Source organism: Sciurus carolinensis, chromosome 2 (genome assembly GCF_902686445.1).
Source record: "Sciurus carolinensis chromosome 2, mSciCar1.2, whole genome shotgun sequence".
NCBI classification, from domain to species: Eukaryota; Metazoa; Chordata; class Mammalia; order Rodentia; family Sciuridae; genus Sciurus; species Sciurus carolinensis.
This window is the reverse complement of record NC_062214.1, coordinates 34,152,060-34,172,747: the sequence shown is the minus strand read 5'-3', so window position 1 is coordinate 34,172,747 and position 20,688 is coordinate 34,152,060. Positions and strand designations below refer to the sequence as shown.

The 20,688-nt window shown below is 37.0% G+C and overlaps 1 protein-coding gene across 14 annotated transcripts in view; it reads right to left on the bottom strand.

Annotated features, from left to right (window-relative positions):
- Plcb4 (phospholipase C beta 4) overlaps positions 1-20,688 on the bottom strand; it is a 386,027-nt gene that overhangs the window by 271,140 nt on the left and 94,199 nt on the right. For 7 of the 14 annotated variants that reach the window (XM_047537208.1, XM_047537209.1, XM_047537203.1 and 4 more), the window contains one exon: positions 12,420-12,536. The exons of 5 other annotated variants lie outside the window; for them this stretch is intronic. The gene's annotated coding sequence lies outside the window, so the exon portion shown is untranslated. Of the gene's footprint in view, positions 1-12,419; positions 12,537-18,299; positions 18,413-20,688 lie in introns of those variants that run through there. 2 more of the 14 variants (XM_047537192.1, XM_047537204.1) reach the window with 2 other exon arrangements.

Sequence of the window (20,688 nt, the reverse complement as noted above, 5' to 3'; positions counted from 1 at the left end):
AACTGGAGTGCTCAGCTGGGGGGTAGAAAGTTTTGAAGCAGGAGATAGCCCTGGTGCTTCTTAAAGAGGAAACATAGGAGAGGTACACAGCTGAGCTTCAGAAGTGGCAAGTCTTCTGATTTGGCTGAAACAAAGGTCAGTGGAGGGAAATGGTAAGAAGTGAGTTAAAAAGTCATGGGTGGCCAGTGCACAGGGTCTGAGTGCCCAAGGCAACTGGCTCAGGTCTGATTTGAAAGGACAGGTAGAGGCTGAAACACAAAGCTCAGAAGCAGCAGTGATGGCTTTGTTTCTCCAAATTTTCCTACACCTTCCCAAGAAGCCACACAACTGTAAGGAAAAGAAGTGATTTAAGAAAATCAGGCTGGGAAGAGAAGCACAACATAACTATGAAATTCTAACTAGAGGTGGAGGGAACCTAGCAAAGAGAGAGGCCTCGTGGGCAAAAGGGGCCTGCATCACCCCATGGGAAATAGATAAGAGGCAGTGGCTCACCTGGCACAGGGCAAACGGCCTGGGTTTCCCACACCCTTAGGGCACACAAATGATCAGACAGGGAGGCCAGAAAAGTGAGTTCTATGGACGTCATGACCTCGGGGACTATTCAAGCCATTCCCATAAAATTACAATGGTCAACATTTTTACTTGGTTTATCAGCTGGCTTCAGAGAAGTGGAACCAAAGGCATATGATTATTTTTCCACAGTTGTTAGGGTGGCCCTTTCCTGAAAAGAGCCTCACCCCAATTACAAACCTTTAAAAATCAGATGGAAATTTCTGGAGTAGGTTGGCAGGGGCTAATCTGTCATTAACAGAATACAACCAGAATGGGCTTTGACAAATACTATTAAAGAACAAAACAAAACACTCTTTGACTCTATAAGCAGATATGCAAAATGTGAAGCTAGAAACAAATATATTAAGAAATGGCTTTAAGATTTGTTCAATCTGAATTTAAAGATTTGTTCAATCTGAATTGAAAGATTTGTGGTCAAGAGTAATACTCATGCATCACCCCTGCATGAGTATTTAATTCATTCAATAAATATTTATTGAAATCCTACTATGTATCAGTTATACGCTGGGAGCTTCAGACACACCCATCATCAAAACAAAACTGGCCCCACCATTCTACATGCTAGAGTGTAGGGAAAGAAAATGTATGGTAAATGAGATAAATAATTAAATTATAGAATAAGTTGAAAGATGAGGAATGCTATGGAATTTTTTTTAGAAAACAGAGGAGAGCACCAGGGCGGTTATAAGAAGGGCAGTTTAAAATCAAGCAAAGACTTAATGAGGTAAGGGATTAGCCATGCTGACAAGTGCAGGAAGAACCAATTTTCATGGGAGAGGAAACGGGCAAGGCAGGGACCCAGAGATGACAGCATGTCATGTTCCAGAAACAGGAAGGAAGCCAGTGTAACTGAAAGGAAGCAGAGTGAGCCCCGGCTGAGGTCAGGGAGGCCATAAGGAGTCAGTTCTGAAGGCCTTGGAGGCCAGGGGAAAGTGAGATGAGGGCTCTGGGCAGGGAGGCACAGGGTCTGACTTATGTTTAGCAGCTTATTCTAGGTGCTGAGTACAGAATAGATTATAGGAAGAAAAGAGACCTTAATTAGGGTGAAGGAGAACGTGGCTCAGTCCAGTGTGGCAACGACAGAAGATGGGTTTATGCTGAAGGTAGAGTAGACAGGATTTGCCAACATACCATGTATGAGTACAGGAGAAAGACATGAATCAAGGATGATTCTAAGAACAAGACTGAATAATATACCTTTGCTATATTTCAATATAAATACAAAAATAAATTGTTTTTTGAAATGTTAGTACTCAAACACTAGGTTTCTATTCAACACTTGGTATTTAACAGAGGACTCCATCCCAGAGAGTTTGTTGTCAAAGAAGTCAAGTATTTGTGGTTGGCAAGTTTCACCCAGGTGGAATTCTATTTATAGGAAAAATAGTGCTTTGAAGTAGGGCAAACCACATAAATTAACAGGTGAAACTGTAAAGGTACTGTTTTTACTAATAAAAACAGAGCCTAGAATTGTGAATATATATGCCAAAAGATACATAAAATTGGTGAATAGAGATAATTTTCTATTTCTTTAAAGGTCAATGAGTTGCATAAAAACACTGCCTATTAATCATAAAAAAAAAAATCAGAGTATTTTGCTTTGTTACTGAGACAGGATGCTGAATCTGGACCCTCAAATGTTTATTTGTTTGTTTGTTTTATACAAATTTAAATTTCAAAACACAACATGAAACCCATGTTCATAACAATGTCATTGAACTGATTCATTTTTAGAAATGAAACCTCAGATGGCTTCCCAAATATAGCACCTTCAATGTCATCAGGACATGGTGTCCATCATGGTGAGAACTTTTTCCTTAGAGGTTTGAAAGAAATGCTTTCTAAGATGAAGGAAACATGTACACAAAACCCACCTTCAGCTCAATCTAAACCAAATTAAGAATCTACTCAAATGCAACAGGAAAACCAAAGTCTAATAAAACCACACAAGAACACGGAGGGCATTGATCCCTTGTCCATTTATCTCCATCACCTCAATAACAGCCTGATCATCTTAGACCAATGTTTGCCTTCCCAGTCACGGCAGAGGTGGCTGGGGCTTGAGTCAATGCCCTCTAGAATAGAACGTCTTCTGCCTTCAACTCCATTGCTTCTTTGAAACTTCCCATATTCTGCTACATTCAGGGCTCCAGATTTTTTTAGTTAATTTTAGCTCTTTTAAAGGGAACTCAGAAATGGAAAATCTGATCTTACACAAATGTTAGAAGGAAAACAGTTCATGTGGAAGTAGATTCTTCAGTTTACAAATATATTTACTACAGACTTTTTTTTAATAGCTTCATAGATAAATCCATTAGTCTCTAATTAGTATGAACAAGCATATATTCATATAAATGACAATAAACCTCAAAATTGTTAATATTCAATTGTTCTAAGAAAAATAGCAATTTCATGTGGTTCAACCTAAGATTTACCCATTATGTATCAGAACATCCAATTTGAAATGAAAATGTTCTTGAAAAATACACATGAACAAGAAAATGAGATTCCATTTTACCTAATTCAATTTGCCTACTTTAAACATCCATATTAGTTATTTCCAAAAACCATTAAAGAACCACTTACAACATTGCACATCACTTTCTAGTTGCAATTACAAACAAGGGATGTTAAAATAATAATAAATTAAACCAGACCATTATTCTTAATAGACCTCTCTAGCTTGATAGTCCTTTTAATACTACTCTCATAATTTTAAGTATCTAACAGATCTTACTTCTCTTCTGCCTTTGGTAACAGGGAAGAATTTCTATCTCTACTTCCATCGGAAGCTTCTGGTCACTTAAGAAGCCCAAATTCTGTCTAGTTCTGCACCCAACAAATATCACACATGCATCTTCTTCAATAACACATGGATGCCCAGGTTGTTGGAACCTGGGTCAGACCTAGGGATGACTGGAAAACTCTTACCAACCTTCACTTATAGATCAAAGAAGTAATATGTCTGTTAGGCACTTTGTTCTGGTGTATGGGTATCCTCCAGACTAATCAACTTTAAAAGCTTATTTTAATGTAAGAGTTCCAAATGCAGGAGATTGAATTCCTAAGGATGAAAAAGAACTCAACCCATTATACACTTCAAGTAGGTAAAGTAAGAACTGGCGGCTAGCTGTGAGCACAAAGTCCAGAGCTGAAGGACTTTTGAAACACAAAGAAGAACCAACACTTCAACAAGGTAATTTTTATTGCTATAAAACTACTCCAGCAAATGAATCAGACACAAATTTCCTATGTTCATATATGAACCGTGAAACTTCACATCATGTACAATCACAAGAATGGGATCCTAATTAGAATAAGTTATACTCCGTGTATGTATAATATGTCAAAATACACTCTATTGTCATGTATATCTAAAAAGAACAAATACAAAAGTAAAAAAGAAAACTACTCCAGCTAATGATCAAGTCATTTATAAAAAATTTAGATTATGAACATTTTCCGTGGGGCATAATTAGATGTGATAAGAAAAGAAGAAGAAAGAATAAGACAAAAACACACCCACTACTGCTTTTGTCACTCTTGAAAATCTTGTTCTCAGTCTACCCTTCCTTTCCTTAAAATCATTTCAAGAAGTTAGCACAAGATCTAAAATTAATTCTCAAATCCCCCTAATACTGATCTAATTCCTTTAGAAAGGGAAGGGAAGAGAAGGGAGGGAAGAGGAAGGAAGGAAGCAAGCAGGGCAGATGAATGGACAACCTTTTGGGATACTACATTAGTATTATTCTAAGAATATCTACAGAATTGTTATTATTTTTCACATTTTGTTATCCTAGTAATACTGCTATCAACTGAATATTTGGGTCCCCTCAAAATTCATGTCAACTTCCCAATCCCCTTGTGATAGCACTTGAAGGCAGGGTCTTTGGGTAGTGATGAGGGCTAGATTAGTTTAAGAGGGTGGGGCATTATTATGGAAATAAGGAGAGGGAGAGGAACAAACACTTCTCCACCATTCTCATTGATCACTCCAGTGCCATGTAAGGACATAACAGGAAGATGGCTCTCTGCACACCAGGAAGAAAGCCCTCACCAGTCTCAGGTAGGCACCATGACCTCTGGAACTCGAGAAATATGTGTGTGTTGTTTAAGCTATCAAGTGTTCAAGTGTGCAGTGTTTTGTTACAGTAGCTCAAACTGATAAGACAGAGACTCAGAAGGTTTAGGGGAAAACCACTCTACCAAATAGTTTTCCAGGAACCACTTTTGATTGTCAGGTATACTCAAGACTTACTCTAAGATCCACTTGAGTGTCGATTAATGTGGCAAGAGAAAATGATGGTTGGTATCCTAAGTCACTAATGGCCAACACCCTATGACATCTGCAGTCTGTTTGCAGAAAGTAATTGGATTAGCACCAGAATCTCTTGAAAAGACTAACGTATTGGGCAGGATGTTAGTGCAAGAGAACTGCCCGTGATGCATGAGGTCAAAGATGTTTGATGGCCACAAATGGCAACAGTTTGGACCACTCTGGTCAGCTATTCAAAGCATGATCAAGGTCATCATTTCCAAAAAGTTTCCAACAACACAATCAGACAACACATGAGCCCTGCAGCTTAAGTGCCTAACTCACACTTATTATCTCCACAAGTCTCACCATAGCATTTGGCAAGCCCATGCCTGCTTAACAAGTTCAAGGGCATTTGTTCAATTAGTGTCCAAGTGCTTGATTTTGTTAGAACAAAATTTTCCAGGGTAATACAGTAACAGCTGATCCACATGAAATCACATTCCAAACTCTTTTAATGAGATAATTCTTAGCAAACGTGTAAACTTTTTTCTACAGAATTTGCACCTGGAATCCTCAAATAGGTGAAAATTGACATGAACCTGTTCTTCCCACCAGGAAATGAGGTGACAACTCTGAAATGACCTGTATGGTCCATGTGAAAACTCTGACTGCACTCTACCCCTCAGGTTAACAAGAGTGCCCACCTTTGTGTTAAAGATAGCAGCACATTACAAATTATACTTTTCCCCCTGTGCCGAAGGAGATTTTCAGTTGGAGTCTTATTTATGCTAAATTGAGTTTAGGCAAGAGGTAGTCCTAAAGAACTGACTTCAGTGTGCATCCTTCTGTGCAGTAATCACACACAATCATTACCTAACAAATGCTCAATGTGCAGGATTCAAACAGTTGCATCGGTTTCATCAGGGAAAAATTCTCCATCAAAGGGCTGATTCTACCTGTGAGACATCTCTGAACAAAGAGTTGCTAGTGCTTATGAAAAGAAAGGCTTTGACAACTGTACAAATCATTCTATTTAATACCCTCAGTGATACCAAGACAGAGGAATTTTTTTATGATAATGAATATTTAGGCCACAAGACTGTTAGGAAATACAGGGTTCTGTTCAGAACCTTCTATTCCACTTATTTCAATGCAGAGTGAAACATTTCAGGATGGAAATTCCAGGGCACATGTTGATTTATGGCTAGCATTAAGGATGCTACATTTCTAAACAAGGTACTTGAAACACGGCACACGCTCATGTTTTACAGTGAATGTTTACCAATAATCCTTCCATGTTTCTCCTTACTTTCCTTATTAGAGAAGCGATTGAATTAGGTAGTAGAATGTTTTATTTAATCTAAGGAAAATGTTTTTGGAATTTTCAAACTGAAGGAAACCTGAGATCATCTATTCCAATCTCAGGTTTTGAGGATGAGAACAACAAAGTGTAAATAATTGAAAACAAATAAGCCTAAAATAGAATGCTCCTTCATAACAGCATTCTGTCTTCCACTAAAGCAAGCATGTACACAGAGACTAAAATGCCCAACAAGGCTAGAATGCTAACCTTCAGTGCATCTAACACACATCAATCAAATATCACATCAAATTCATCTCTCTCCTTTTGAAAAATCTGGGCAAACCAAACTTCTGTATTAGTTTTCTAGTGCTGCTGTAACAAAATCTACAAACTAAGGGCTTTAAACAACATGAATATGTTCTTCTACAGTACCATAGGTCAGAAGTGCAACTCAGGTCTCTCCAAACTAAACTCAAGATGTCAGTAGGGCTTCCTTCATTTCTGGAGGGTTCATCTGTTTCCTTGATAGTCTCAGCTACTAGAGGTTTGCTCTTGTTCCTTGGTTCAGCGTCCCCTTCCATCACCTTCAAAGCCAGCAGTGGTGAGTCAATTCTCCAAGTCTCCTTCATGCTTTGGATCCTTCCTTGCTGTTTCTTTTGATATCCCAGTGTTTCTCTCCCTCCCTCCCTCTCTCTTTCTCTCTTACTCTGTCTCTCTCAACTTGACAACAATCAGTTAGTTATGCTTCTTTACTGTTAAAGATTCATGATAAGGGATACTCCAACCCAAATAGCCTACCCAAATGATCCAGGATAATCTCTCCATCTCAAGGTCCTTTGTCTTAATCACATTTCCAAGGTCACTTTTTCCATGTTGAGTAACATTTGCAAATTCTAGGGATTAAGATTTGGAATCTTTAGGGAAGTCATTATTCTGCCTACCACACCCATACTTCTGACCCTCACCTTGGCAAAAGCTTCATCTCCATCTAGTGAGCAAGCCAGAAACACTGGAGACATTTCTGAATTTATTCTACTTATTCCCCACATCTAGTTGTTAGCTAAATATCACTGACTCCTAACCTCTGAGCCTCTTTTAAGTTTCATGACCACAGACCATGATCTAACATCAAAATTATCTTTAATTATCTATCAACTGATGATCCAAATATATATGCAATTTTATCATACACTTTTTATACCATAGGACAAAGAACCATATTAAGATTTTGCAGAGATGCAAAGAATACTTTCCTTCTGTAGAAACAGAAGAAAGGGCAGATGCATTTTCAGGCATATCAATTACATATAAAAGCTGAAATCTAGAAAGTTAATTTGTTAAAAGCCTCTGAGTCCTTCCATGCACCCCACTAGAATACCTTCAGTTATGATCAAGAGTATGCCCAAAGCCCTGTAGTATGAAATCACAATCTCTCTGCTTTAGAATATAATGTCCTTCATGATATGATACAAGCTCACTTCCATTTTCCACCCTTACCCTCTGCCCCTCAGTCCCCACTCCAGCCTGAGAAACTGAATTATATATACTGGTGCTAAGTTTGGTTTCAAGGAGAACATGTGTCAAAAAGACTTCCTCCCATGACTACTACTTTGACCCTAGCCTGCTGCTATTTTTAGATTCAAGAGATGAGTCACTGAAATCTATACAAGCACCTTGCCCCTGGCTCAGTCTAGTCCCAGAAACTCTGCTTGCTATATGACATAAATTAGCAGCAGCAGTTAAACCAGTCATCATAACTTTAGGATAAAAATCTGTAAAACAAACCACCTAGCCATATATTTTGTGCCTAATCTCCAGGAGCACTGTTCAACAATGCCAGCATTTCATACAGATAGATGATATTTTTATTACTCTGCTCTCCTGTCCCCAACCAGCTGCTTTTTCTGAAGCTTTCTTCCAATTTTCCACTCCCCACCCCAGGGATAAAATTAGTCACTCTCTTCTCCTAGAACATGTTGCTTTTACTTTTGTTGGATGTTTCATATTCTGCTTGATGTCATATTGTCAAATGTAGAAAGCCCAGTCTTGCTGTCTCCGTGGAGTCACATCCACTGGTTCCATCTTCATTTGACCAGTATTTGATTCCTGGGTGCTGATTATGCCTTGGAAACCTCTATTCCATCGCTGTGCCCAATCTATTTCTGTGTTCCCCATATTATCCTCATTCCTCAGCTTAATCTATTTGCATCCCTGTTGCTCCCACTAAACTTTCCTTGGTACAATACCCAAGGTCACAGACCAAAAAACAGGAGTGTCATCTTTTCTCTATGGGGTGGGGGGGATTTAACAACAATTTCCTCATACAGGTTTCTATTCTTTTTCTTAGAGGTTTGCTACTTGACTATTAGTAATAGCCAGCAAATAATTAAAGTAAACAAATACTAAGAAAAAATACAGGTATCACTTAGGTTTAGTTTAGGGATTTACTGTGTTTTACTAGAAAATAAGTGCTTTCTCATATGATATATTGAAATATATCCACATTTCTCTGTGTGTGCAGACGTGTATACACATATACACATACATATGTATATATGGATATATACGTACAAGTGTGTGTATTATAAGTATATATGCATTATATATGCATAGAATTAAGATTCTTGCTATTTGTCTGACATCACAATATGAAAAAATGGCCCAGTGGAAGCACTCAGAGATTGCTGGAGGGAATGCAAAATAGTCTAACCATTCTGGAATCCAATTTGGCAGTTTCTTATGCATCTGAACATGCACGTACCATATGATCCAGTTATTCCAATCTCATATATTTACCCAACAGAAATAAAAATATATCCACATACAGGCAAGTACACAAATGTTCAGAAGAACTTTACTCTTTATAGCCTGCAATTGGAAATATACACTTTACAGTATACATATACAAGTGAATATTACTCAACAGGTTTATTTTTAAAAAAGAAACTACTGAAACACATGACAACAAAGAGGAATCTCAAAAATATATGCTGAAGGAAGAAAGCCAGGCAAAAAGATTTGTGTGAAATCCCAGAAAAAGAAAACAAAATCTATAGTAACAGAAAGCAGTATAGTGACTGCTAATAGCCAACAGATTAGGAGAGATGGATGGCAAAGGGACTTGAATGAGCTTTCTGCGGTGTCAGAAAGGTTCATCATTGTGATTGTGGCAGTAATGACATCAGTGTGCACATGTGTCCAAGAAAGGCAAAATGAACACTAAAAATGAATGCATACTGCATGGAAATTATAGTTCAATAACATTTATGTTTTTAAGTGACCTAGTGGATTTTTCACCAAATTAGGAGGCAGTGTTAAGAATAATTTGATTTGATATGAATACAGGCTAACATAGTACATATGATATGTACTATGATTCTGCAGGGGAAAATGGGGAGGGGAAGTACAATTCTTTCTTTCATGTGAAATAAGCTGTCGATTCGTTTTAAGGTTTCCGTGAGTTGATACATTAACACATGTTTAAGTTTAGGGACGTGGGCCTTTTTGACATGGGAATAAACTGCTGGGTTCCAGGATAAAAGCTGTATTTAGTTTGGCACAGCATGAGCTTTGGGTCCTGTGAGGAGACTCTAACCAAGAAGGACTATTTCTTCCTGATGCCAATCCACAGATTATCTATTTCGAGGTGAAATAAGGTGATTCTGGACAGTTTGTTGGAATTAAGAGTCTCTGAGAGAAGTGTTTATTAAAATTGAAAATGTGGAGAACATGGTTTAAGGGAGGTGACATCCCAGGAGCCTTGGGGCTGGTGAATGTTCAACTGATCTGAGCTTGAGACCTAGAAAAGGTGATTCTTCTTCCCAGTACCCACATGGGATAATACAATATATCAGTGGTTCCTAATTGGAATTTCCTGGGAAGCTTGTTAAAACTTGGTTTTCTGGGCCCTACCCTCAGGGCTTCTGATCCAGTAGGTCTGGGGTGGGGCTTGATAATTTGCATTTTTGTAAGTTCCCCAGTCATGCTGATGCCGCTGGTCTGGGGACAGCACTTAAAGTACCAGCATTGTATACTTTGGTCTTTGGGACCAAAGTCCTGGCTATAAAATGGCCACACCCATGAATTAAATAAAAAGAAGTCTAGTTACTTTATTTCACTAACAGTAAGTTCTAATAACAGCAAAAATGTTAAGAGAAAATTTAATGATTCTCTGAAAATAAGATGAACAAATTGTTCCTTCAGATACCTTTGTGTATAGATGAGTTTATCTTAATTTGTAGGTTCCTAAGTAGCTTCTTTATTTCTAACATTACTGTTGCCACTCTCTTATCAGCAAAAGTGAGCATTATACTATTTTCTGTTGAAAACTGACTGAGTCACAAGTTCAAAATGTACCTCATTTTCTATTGTCAGATGACAAAGACAAAGATAAGAAAAACTTTGAGGGAAAGAAATTGTTGAGAGGACAAAAAGAAGAAATCACATTAAAATCTGAGAAAAAATACAGAAGAAAATTAAAAATCACAAAAGAACCAAAAATCTGTCAGGGAAAAAGATTAGGATTTGAAGATACTAAAAGAACAGTCAGGGGGCCACAGAGGGAAGAGGGGGCTTAATGATTAGGAAGTTTACCCCGCAGATGAAGAGACAACCACAGTGTAAAAAGGACTTGAAACATGAAGTGTTGCCAAATAAAACAGATTTACAAAGAAGAAGAAAAATCAAGCCAAGAGAAAAGGGCCTTTTTTGTAATTATTTAAATAAAGTATTTTAAAAACTCAGGATATTATCAATATATGGCGATTTGTGAAGAAAGTAGGAGAGTCAATTTTCAAAATATTCCCATCTTATTTGTTGGATAAATGTCCAAACCAGGGTAACTGAAATTAGTTTTAGACATTCAACATTACAGAGATCATAGCAGAAGAGTTAGACAATTCACCAGAGTTGGGGGTAGAAGTGGATTTGGGGTGTGGTAGACAGAATAATGCCACCTGCCCCTCATTCACATGTAATCTCTGGGAATCTGTGAATGTCACCTTACATGGTGAAAGGGATTTGTGGACAAGAACCTTGAGGTAGGGAAGTAATCTTGGATATCTAGGTAACCCCAATTTAACAACAAAAGTCCTAAAAAGAAGGGGGTAGCCTCCAGAGGTTGGATAAGGAAAGGAACAAAGTCTCCCCTAGAACCTTTAGGAAAATGAAACAAAACAGACCTACAGACCTATTGCAGATCATTGCCCCAGGAGTGCGAGATTAAAAAATCTCTGTTGTTTTATGCCACCAAAATTACAACAATTCATTATAGCAGTCACAGGAAACTAATTCAGGGGTCTTGGGGATGCTGGGTTGAACTGGAGAATGTTTTGTTCCCTCTAATTGGAGATCACTGGTGTGAGTTTTGACAGATGATTCAGTGTGTTAGGAGATGAGGCAGATCTGTCTGCATAAAGTTGGCAACAAATAACACTGCATAAGAGGAGCAAAGTAGAACCCCAACATTCTCTGTTGCTTTTAATTTTCTTTCCTGGGTAGGTTCAATCATGTGATTCATCTGGACTATGGGACAAAAAAATAGATAAATCAATGAAATGACCCCACCCAGATCTCTGACCACATTAAAGCTTGCTAAGCCAAGAGCTCAGCTGTTGACAAAGTTCCCATATTCTTGGCCAGGATGCACCACAAGTGAAGTGTGGCCCATTATCTGTTTCCAAGTCATTTGCAAGCTGAACTTTAAGAGTGTTAGATTTTTTTCTTACACTCTAGATCATCAATGAGGTCAATTTTCTTTATAGAATCATTCTGGAAAATACAATTACTTTAGGAAAACAATTGGCTCTTTACAGATGAAAGGAATTATTAAAGTGCTAAATGTTAACACTATTACTGAAATATGACCAGGCACATCTTTTAAAGATGAAGACAAAAGAAAAGAACAAACTCCAATTTTTTTTGCCTTAATGTAATCCTCTGTTCATCCTTTTCTTAAAGCAAGTTGATAGAAGAATTGGAAAATGAGGCTTATCACATTTGCTGAGACAAGTGGCATCTCTCAATATTAAGGCAATCAGTCAATAATCTTTACTGAATGGAGATTTTCCAAAGCACACCAATTAAGTAAAGTTTAGGAAATGTGAAGGAAGTATACAACACTCTTGCACAAAAGATTTCACATTTCACTGAGAAGACATAGGAAGAGTAATATAAAAAATAATTAGAGAGTAATTACTAGTCTTTAGTTACACGTTAGAATGAGACCCAAATGTATATAAATCAATATAATACATAACTGGAGAAATAAACAGGAATTTGACTTACAGCTGTCTGATGACTTCAAGAAGGTTAGTTTTTATGCTGAACCTTCAAAGACAGGTATATAGAAAAGAGAGTTGGCTTTGTAACTTCTGTCCTGGAATCTTAAATTCTCAGGTGAGGCTGAAAATATAATAAAATCATAAATGGTAGCTCTTTGTTACATGATTCATTTATAACCAATGCAAGCACTTCACAAGATAGGACAGAAGACTGATGTCTTTCTATTCCAATGGGGCTTGAAATCAGATGAAAAGGAACCAGTCACCATTTCCCATAATTCTCTACTTCATGTGACATAATACAGGACTGTATAAATGTATGCAGATATATGCCTCCAATGGTATCACCAGATGAAGTATTTAAATAAGCAGGAGTCTCAATAATATTGTAAACCAGTAAAAGCTTAGATTTATCATGCAGATTTATTTTTCTTAAAGCATAGTTCTCTGAGTTAATTTTATTGGTAAAAACTATTCTGTCCTTTTTTCTTAGGGAAAAGCAACCATAAATTAAGTGGTTTGGAACACAAGAATAAAGAAAATATCCATGTAGTGATTTTTGTGTGTGTGTGTATTTGGTCCACAGTAGTTAACTACATACTACCTCTAACAAAATGTCAATCTCTGACTTTAAATGAATTTTTAAATAGGTAATGGTTGAATATTTGTTCCTTTTGGCTCTAAGGACCACACACTGCTTTTATAAACTGGTGATATATCCCCTTGTATTTCTTTCTAAATGAAAATCAAACTTTCTAGGAAAAATTTTACCTTTGAAAATCACTATACATTTCTAGGTAGTATTCCCAAGGAAGATTGTCAATGACTGAACATCTACCATGTAATTTCTCTGTCTCTATCATGAGTTTTCTCACTAAATATGGCTGAATAAACCCAATGCTTATAAATCAGTATGCAGTAAGAAATGAGAATATGTCTATGTGTAAGTAACAGTTGAAGGAGCTGTGTGGGTTTTCAGTTGAGACTCTTATTACATTACATTAAAGTGTGTTAAAGTGACTCACAAAAAGAAGCAAACCAAGAAAAGGGAGTTTTATGTCACTTTCACAGAACTTAATTTGAGCACTTTATGGCCCCTGTACAACTATTTGTGGTAGTATAACATTTATTTTGACCATACCCTTTCTGCTATGCTAAGTTTCTTGCTAGATATACAAAAACTGTTTATTTGGAATCAAAGAAACTGTGGGGGCATTTTTAGCAACCTTTCATCTAAGAAACAGGCACTTACAGCATGTTGCTGTCTGGATAGTTGAGGTTTTCCACAGCTCTGTGCTTCCCTCGGGGTGCATTAAATTATCTATGAAGTACTTGATGGTGAAGCTGACAGAAACCACTGCCCACAAACATGGAATCCCATCAATTAAGACTGCCACAGGAAGCCTAGCATGGAGGATGCACACCTGCAAACCAAGCAACTCCAGAAGCTGAGGCAGGAGGATCACAAGTTAGAGGACACCTGGGCAACTTACAGAGAGGCTGACTTGGGGGGAAAAAAATTAGAAAAAAAAAAGTGGCTAGACTGTAGCTCAATGGTAAAGCACCCCTGGGTTCAATCTTTAGTACTGGCTGGGAGAAGGGGGGGGGGTTGCCACAGAAACAAGAGTTTTCTAATTTTTTTTCTAATTTGGTGCATATTATTTATGCAGAACCCATTCACATATACATAAAAATGATGTCATGTGATCAATTCATTCTCTAAAACCTCCCCCAAGGAAAAGGTCCCTGTTTTTCAAAAGCAGTATGAACCCACTTATGCTTCAGGCTAAATTATGAGATGATACATCCTCCTACACTTCACAGGAAAAGGACAGCTGCCTAAATACTTTTTCTATATATCCAGAAAAACCAAGTATGTTGGCCAAAACCCTTCATCTTTATTTATATTATCTTAGCAAACATCTTTTACAATGCTACTGCATGATTGATGTGATCCTACAGTTTGTATAATTAGAAAAATGAGAGATTATGCCTCATTTATGTATGATCTATCAAAATGTATAAATGCATTCTACTGTCATGTACAACTAATTAGAACAACAAAAAGAGAGTGAATAAAGTCACTGGCAACTACATGTACCCAAGTGAAAATCAGATATTCTAAGCAACTGTTGTTAATACTTTAATTTTGTCAGAGCTAAAAACACTATGAATTAGTCCAAACTAAATATTAATTTGTTAGACTATTATGCAAACATGTATTCCTAAGTATGAAAGCAACTTGCTTGAATGAAATCAATCACAGGATCAATTTTTTAGCATGAAAATTAACTTTTTAGTAACACAAATATGTAGTATTAATGGTGGTGAGTGTGATTTCCAAGCATGCACACAAGCATGAGCAAATCAATTCCAACCACCCCTTTTTTTTCTTCACCTAAAGCATCAATTCTTTTTTTTTTGGGTGCTGGGGATCGAACTCAGGGCCTTGTGCTTACAAGGCAAGCACTCTACCGACTGAGCTATCTCCCCAGCCCTAAAGCAACAATTCTAAAGAAATACACTGACCACAAGTCACTTACAGTGATCAATAAATCCTTCTTTGCAGATATTCAGAAAAGAACCTAAGGTTTGGGAAAGGGCAGGAGGGCACTTTCTCAAGTAATGTTCTAAATCTTTCTGGGGACTGATTTACATCACTACATCCATTTGAGAAGTTCCACTTATGTACAAATAAGGATGTGTGCATTTTGCCATATGTAAAGTTCATACTAAAAGCTGTCAACAAAGACTGAACTCTAGTTAATAAAAAGCATGCTGAATGTAATCTAAGGCCAGCAGTTTCTTCGTTATTTTTTACTTATTTATCTTTTTATTTATTGACTTATTTATTTTGTGGTACTAGGGATTAAACCCAGAGACACTCTACCACTGAGTTACACCCCCAGCCCTTTTCATTACTTTATTTTGAGAGAGGGTCCTGCTAGGTTGCCCAGGATGGCTTTGAACTTGCAGATTCCTGCCTAACCCTCCGACAGAGCTGGTATTACAGGCATGCCACTAACCCAGCTGTAGTTTATTTTTAAATGCATCAAAAATAAAATGGTGAGAGATGAAAAAAAAAGAAGGTCAGGTAGGTCATAAAGGAAATTTAAGTGTTAATGGTGGAATTTAGGTGGTGAATATGCCATTGTCCACTCTCAAACTCTCTCAAATTACTGCATATTTGAAATTTTCATATACAATGCTTGGGAAGAAAATATGAGAAAAAAAAATTACTGAAGAATCGAAGTGTCAGACCACAACCCCACTGTCCACTGCCTTCCCGTCAGTAGTTCACAGCTATTGAGGAGCTTGGCAGAATATTTAAGTTGAAAACTCATGGCCCAAACTTAACAAGCTGAGGCTTGGAGAGTTTTTATAAAAAGTAACTGTTCAAAACTGTTTGATTACATTGGAAAATGGTGTGTTAAGTGGGAAGATAGAAGTAGCTCCCTACAGGTCAAATTTCTATATTTAAAATTACAGGGAGCTGAAGTGGGGCACCTGGAAGACAGGTTGGGCAGAAGATGTCATAAAGACTCAGGTGCAGAACACAAATCAAACCCGATACCCATAAAAGGTTCCTGATGGGTAGGATATGAAGGGAGATGAAGGAAGTGGATGAGCCCTCGGAGACCATCAGGATGGCAAAAGGAGGTTTGTGCTGAGGAGCCAGAGGCAGGGTGCCAGCAATAACAAGTCCTGGTGTAGAGGGTTACATAAGCTCATCAGAGGTGGTATTCTTTCCAGAAAAAGCAGGAGGTCCCATCTCATCAGGAATATCACACACAAAGGGATCAGTGTTGATGTCAGTCAACTCACATCAATCACAATCTCAGTCGTTGGTGCAAAAACTGATTTCCTTGTATGGACTAGACAAAGTCCATTAATTTAAAAACAACAGTCTGAGCCATTATTTGGTATTTCATGAAATAGTTCCCCCATAGTCAAAGTGTGGTCCCAGAACCAGCGGCTTTGGCAGCATCTGAAAGCTGTTAGAAACACATCATCTCAGGCCTTCCTCACACCTGTTAGTTACATAGGTAACAAGATTATGAAAAGACTCTATGCACATTTAAGTGTAAGAAGCAATCACAAAATCTGCCAGTCTGTAGACTGAACCCCAATACTAAGTCTTCTCTACAGCAGCTTTGCCTTCTGACAGACAGAACAGGTAAAGTAAGTAAACAGGTAAGCAACAATAAGTCTGTTCACCTTTGTCTCCTGTAAAGACTTTCCCTGACAACTGATTGTCCAGTCCCAGTCTCCACCTGTGTCAGAGACCTTAGCCTGAAGCCCCTGGAGAAGTCTATAAAAATAAAATATATTTGATCCTGTTTTCAAACTTCTGAAAGGTTTCATATGTTGCAACATATCTGAAAAAATTCCCTGTAACTATGAAGAATGGATTACTTTGTATGTGATTTCATTTTAATATAAAAGAGTATAAAATGTTATCTCCAACAGGTAATTACAAAGACATTCTCAGGCTCCTGTCCCCATTTCATCTATAAAAGACAGCTGTGAAAGTTCTTTACTCATGCTTAAAAATAGCCACAGAATGTTGCATTTTATTCATCTGTCTAAAATAAGTTTATCTTAGTGATCATGTTTTATTTACATCAGTCATTATAATAAAGACTGTTTTATGCTCAAATAGCCGTGGCTAGTTATGATTCAAACAAAACTAAAGGTGTTCACTTTTCTTTCATAATGACATGTTTTTATGGATACTAAGACATCCCTAGCTGAAAAAAATCAAGTATGCAAATATAAGATCTTTTTCTAACAATATTTGAAGGCACTAATTCTGTATTAACTGCAAGTTTCTAACTCCAGCCTCACTTTTGTTCTTGAATATATGCAATTTACATGAAAAACTGTTTTTAGAAACATGATTACCAAACATATAAACCAACTTTCTAAGTTACTAATTTCTACTCTCCTATTTTAGGAACAAATTTTATATAATGACAATTAACTGTCCAAGACAATGAATAAATACATTTCCAAGAGAAAAAAAAAATGAAGTATATTTTTATTCTCATGTCCTATTTAGAAAAGAAATTAAAAAATAATCATTTTGCCTATCCTAATAGAGTTGAACCCAAAAGAGAAGGGCACTCAAAATAAAATATTGAAACTTGTCTCATATTTTCATTAGTAATTATGAAAAAAGATCAGTTTTTTGTAATAATGCATACATGACAGGAAAAAAATGTGTAACATCATCTATGCTTTATTGCATTATAAAAATAGTGACTGCATTATGAAAAAATGGTTTGATTTTTTTAATAGACCTATGTTTAAGAGCAAAATACTCACAGCAAAATTAAGCATAAGGTACAGAGATTTCCCATATGCACCCTGCCTCCATACCTGGTTAATTTTTTAAAATACAAAAAGTGCAAAATAATGGACAAAAAAATCCTATCAGTGAAGCAAATCATATCTATATTAATACCTTACTGAAAAATCTATTTGAGTTACAGTTTGGTTTGGGAAAATTTTGAAATAAGAGTCATTAAAATAAATCTGTGTCAAATTAATACCGGTATTACCAGAAAATGATAGTATCCAACATGCTCCTTTGGCAGTTGTAGTGGGTTTCTCTCTTATTAGAAAATCCAAGGGGGAGGGGGGAATCAACAATCAATAAACAAAACACTTTCCATCAAAGTTTAGATGGTCCAAGTAATTGAAACAAAAGTATTTTCTACGATTGTCTATACCTAGACCTGCTTATTACCTTCAGACACCACAAAAACAAAACTGTGATAGCTCTTCTGCAAGTTATAAAAACCCATAAACTTATCAAAACTGCACCCCTAGGTAAATCTCAACTTGTACTCACAATGCTATTTTCAGTCAGCTTTCTTACCTGAACAGGAGGGAGTAGGATTTATTCACCCAGTCAGAAGCAGGATTCTGAGAGCATGGCTGAGGCAGATGGAGAACTTCAGGGACAAGCACAGTTCTTGGATAAGCTCACTCCTTCCAGAAGGGGAGGAGGGGGCAAGAGAGTCAGGTTAAACAAGCTCCCTCAGGCAGCCGGGGCAACACTGATCCTCTCCCACAAAGACCCACCCCACAGACACGAAGTGAGAAGCTGGGCAAACAGAGCCTACAGCCACAACAAAATATCCAGACAGAGTGTCCGAGAGAGATTCTTTCAACTATTCCAAGCAGAACAACAAATATAGCAAATGCTTTTTACAGGCATATTGCTGAGTAACACTGCCTGGGAGGGAGTAAGAGGGCCCAAACACAGTAAGTGCCACTTGATCAGAGATTGGGTATTTAGCATAAGAAAAACAAAATTTGACAGATATAAATGAACTCTTCCTCAAAACATCTTGGGTTTGTCGATACCAAAGGCGACAAAAAATTCAACATCTAAACCTGAAGGAAAGCACAATGGATTATCTATAATTCAGGAAATGCAATAACTGGGTTATAAGTTTTTGATAATTTGCTTCAGCCTCTTCAGTCTGGCTGCTAACCTTTGTCTATTTTTCTCTTTTAGAATACCTTCAGAGTTCAAGAAAAGACACAATGTTTTAGACTTCTAAATTACTGGTAGCACTGATATAAAGAAAAATAAGAACTAAAGTTTAGAGGGATATCTGGAGATTATCTCCCCTGCCTAGATTGTAAAATGTCAAGACTTCTGCCCTATAAACATACTTCAGAGAATTTTAATTCTACATCAAATTAACACATTCACACACACACACGCAAACACATACACGCTTACATAAAAGTCCCAGATATACCCATCTATGAGTTCTAGCATTAAAATAAAAATTTCAATATTTCCCAATATGTGCCAGAGAATGTAAAATGTTCTACAAAATAAGGTTCCTGGTTCAAATTTCAAGACAAACAATCTACACTAATGTAAACAGCATTCTATACTATCCTATACTACTTCTCTGAGTTTTTTATTTTATTTTGGGACAAGAGCCCACTAAGTTGTCCAGGCTGGTCTTGAAATTGCAATCCTCCTGCCTCAGCTTCCCAAATCTCTGGGATTACAAGCATGTGCCATCACACTCCTCGTAATTTGCTAACTTTCAATGCATCAACCTGACGTTGTTATGAGTTTTTAAAGCACTTAGAAAAGTCACTGAAATAGTAGGCTCTCCAACTCTCCAAACTTCCACTAATATCTCTGAAATAATATTATGACCAATTACAAGATTTCTCAATATTATAAAGTCAACTTTTTTTCAAATGGAAATACATGGAAAAGAAGAAAACTATATAGGTATTCAATGAATATGTACTAACTTCCTTACATTGTGCAGAAAATATGAGGGACTGCACAGTGCTCACTCTCCAGAAGCTGGACATTCTGATTTGAACCTCTGCAGTTATTATAGTGGGTATATGGCTGTACTCTGGTCCCCCATTTGTTCTCAAAAGCTGAATGTCAAACCTCAGAAATGAACACTGAGTCAATGCATCCTACAGAGTTGGCATCTAAGCTAAAATAATGAGGCTAGGCCAGAAAAAAGCATTAGAAACACTATGCAAACACAATACCATTTGTGTCCATAATTGTACATTTCAAGCACTTTTGCATGGGTAGACCTGATAATTTAAAGAAACTGTAGTACCTCCAGCCAATCAATCCTACAGTCCTCATAAATCCTTAGCAATCCCCGGATAGTCTATTGTTCTCACTGATATAAAGAAGTGCATTTTCAGAAGAGAACCACAAAAAGAGACTAGTTCACAGATGCTGTACCAAGATTATTAAGTCAACTCTGCACTCCTATTCATTTATCCAACTACTCAAAAACAAAACAGTCCACCCAAGTTATTTTTCCCAATCATTTTCTCTTAAAGACTGAAATCTTTCAAAAGGGGCCAGGAGTGTAGGTCAGTGGTAGAGCATGTGCTTTAGCACATCAAAGCCCTGGGTTCCATCAGGCCACCAATTTTTAAAAAAAAATTCAAAACAATAATAAAAAAAAATCAAGATCTTCCTAAATGATCCTTTTCTAATGCTTCACATAAGAAAACATTGAATCTACTTATAAATTATGTCCTTAATTCATCAATATAGAGTCTAAAGGGTAAATAGATTCATAAATAGCATTCTATTAAAGAGACAACTAACATATATTGAGAATAATATTTTACTTTAAAAATAATTCAAACACAAGATGGTGTGATATTGGACCAGCAGTTTAATTTCCCAGAACCTTAGTTCTTCATCTGTAAAGTAGCAGTAAAATCACTTCCCTTAAAGGGTACATGAG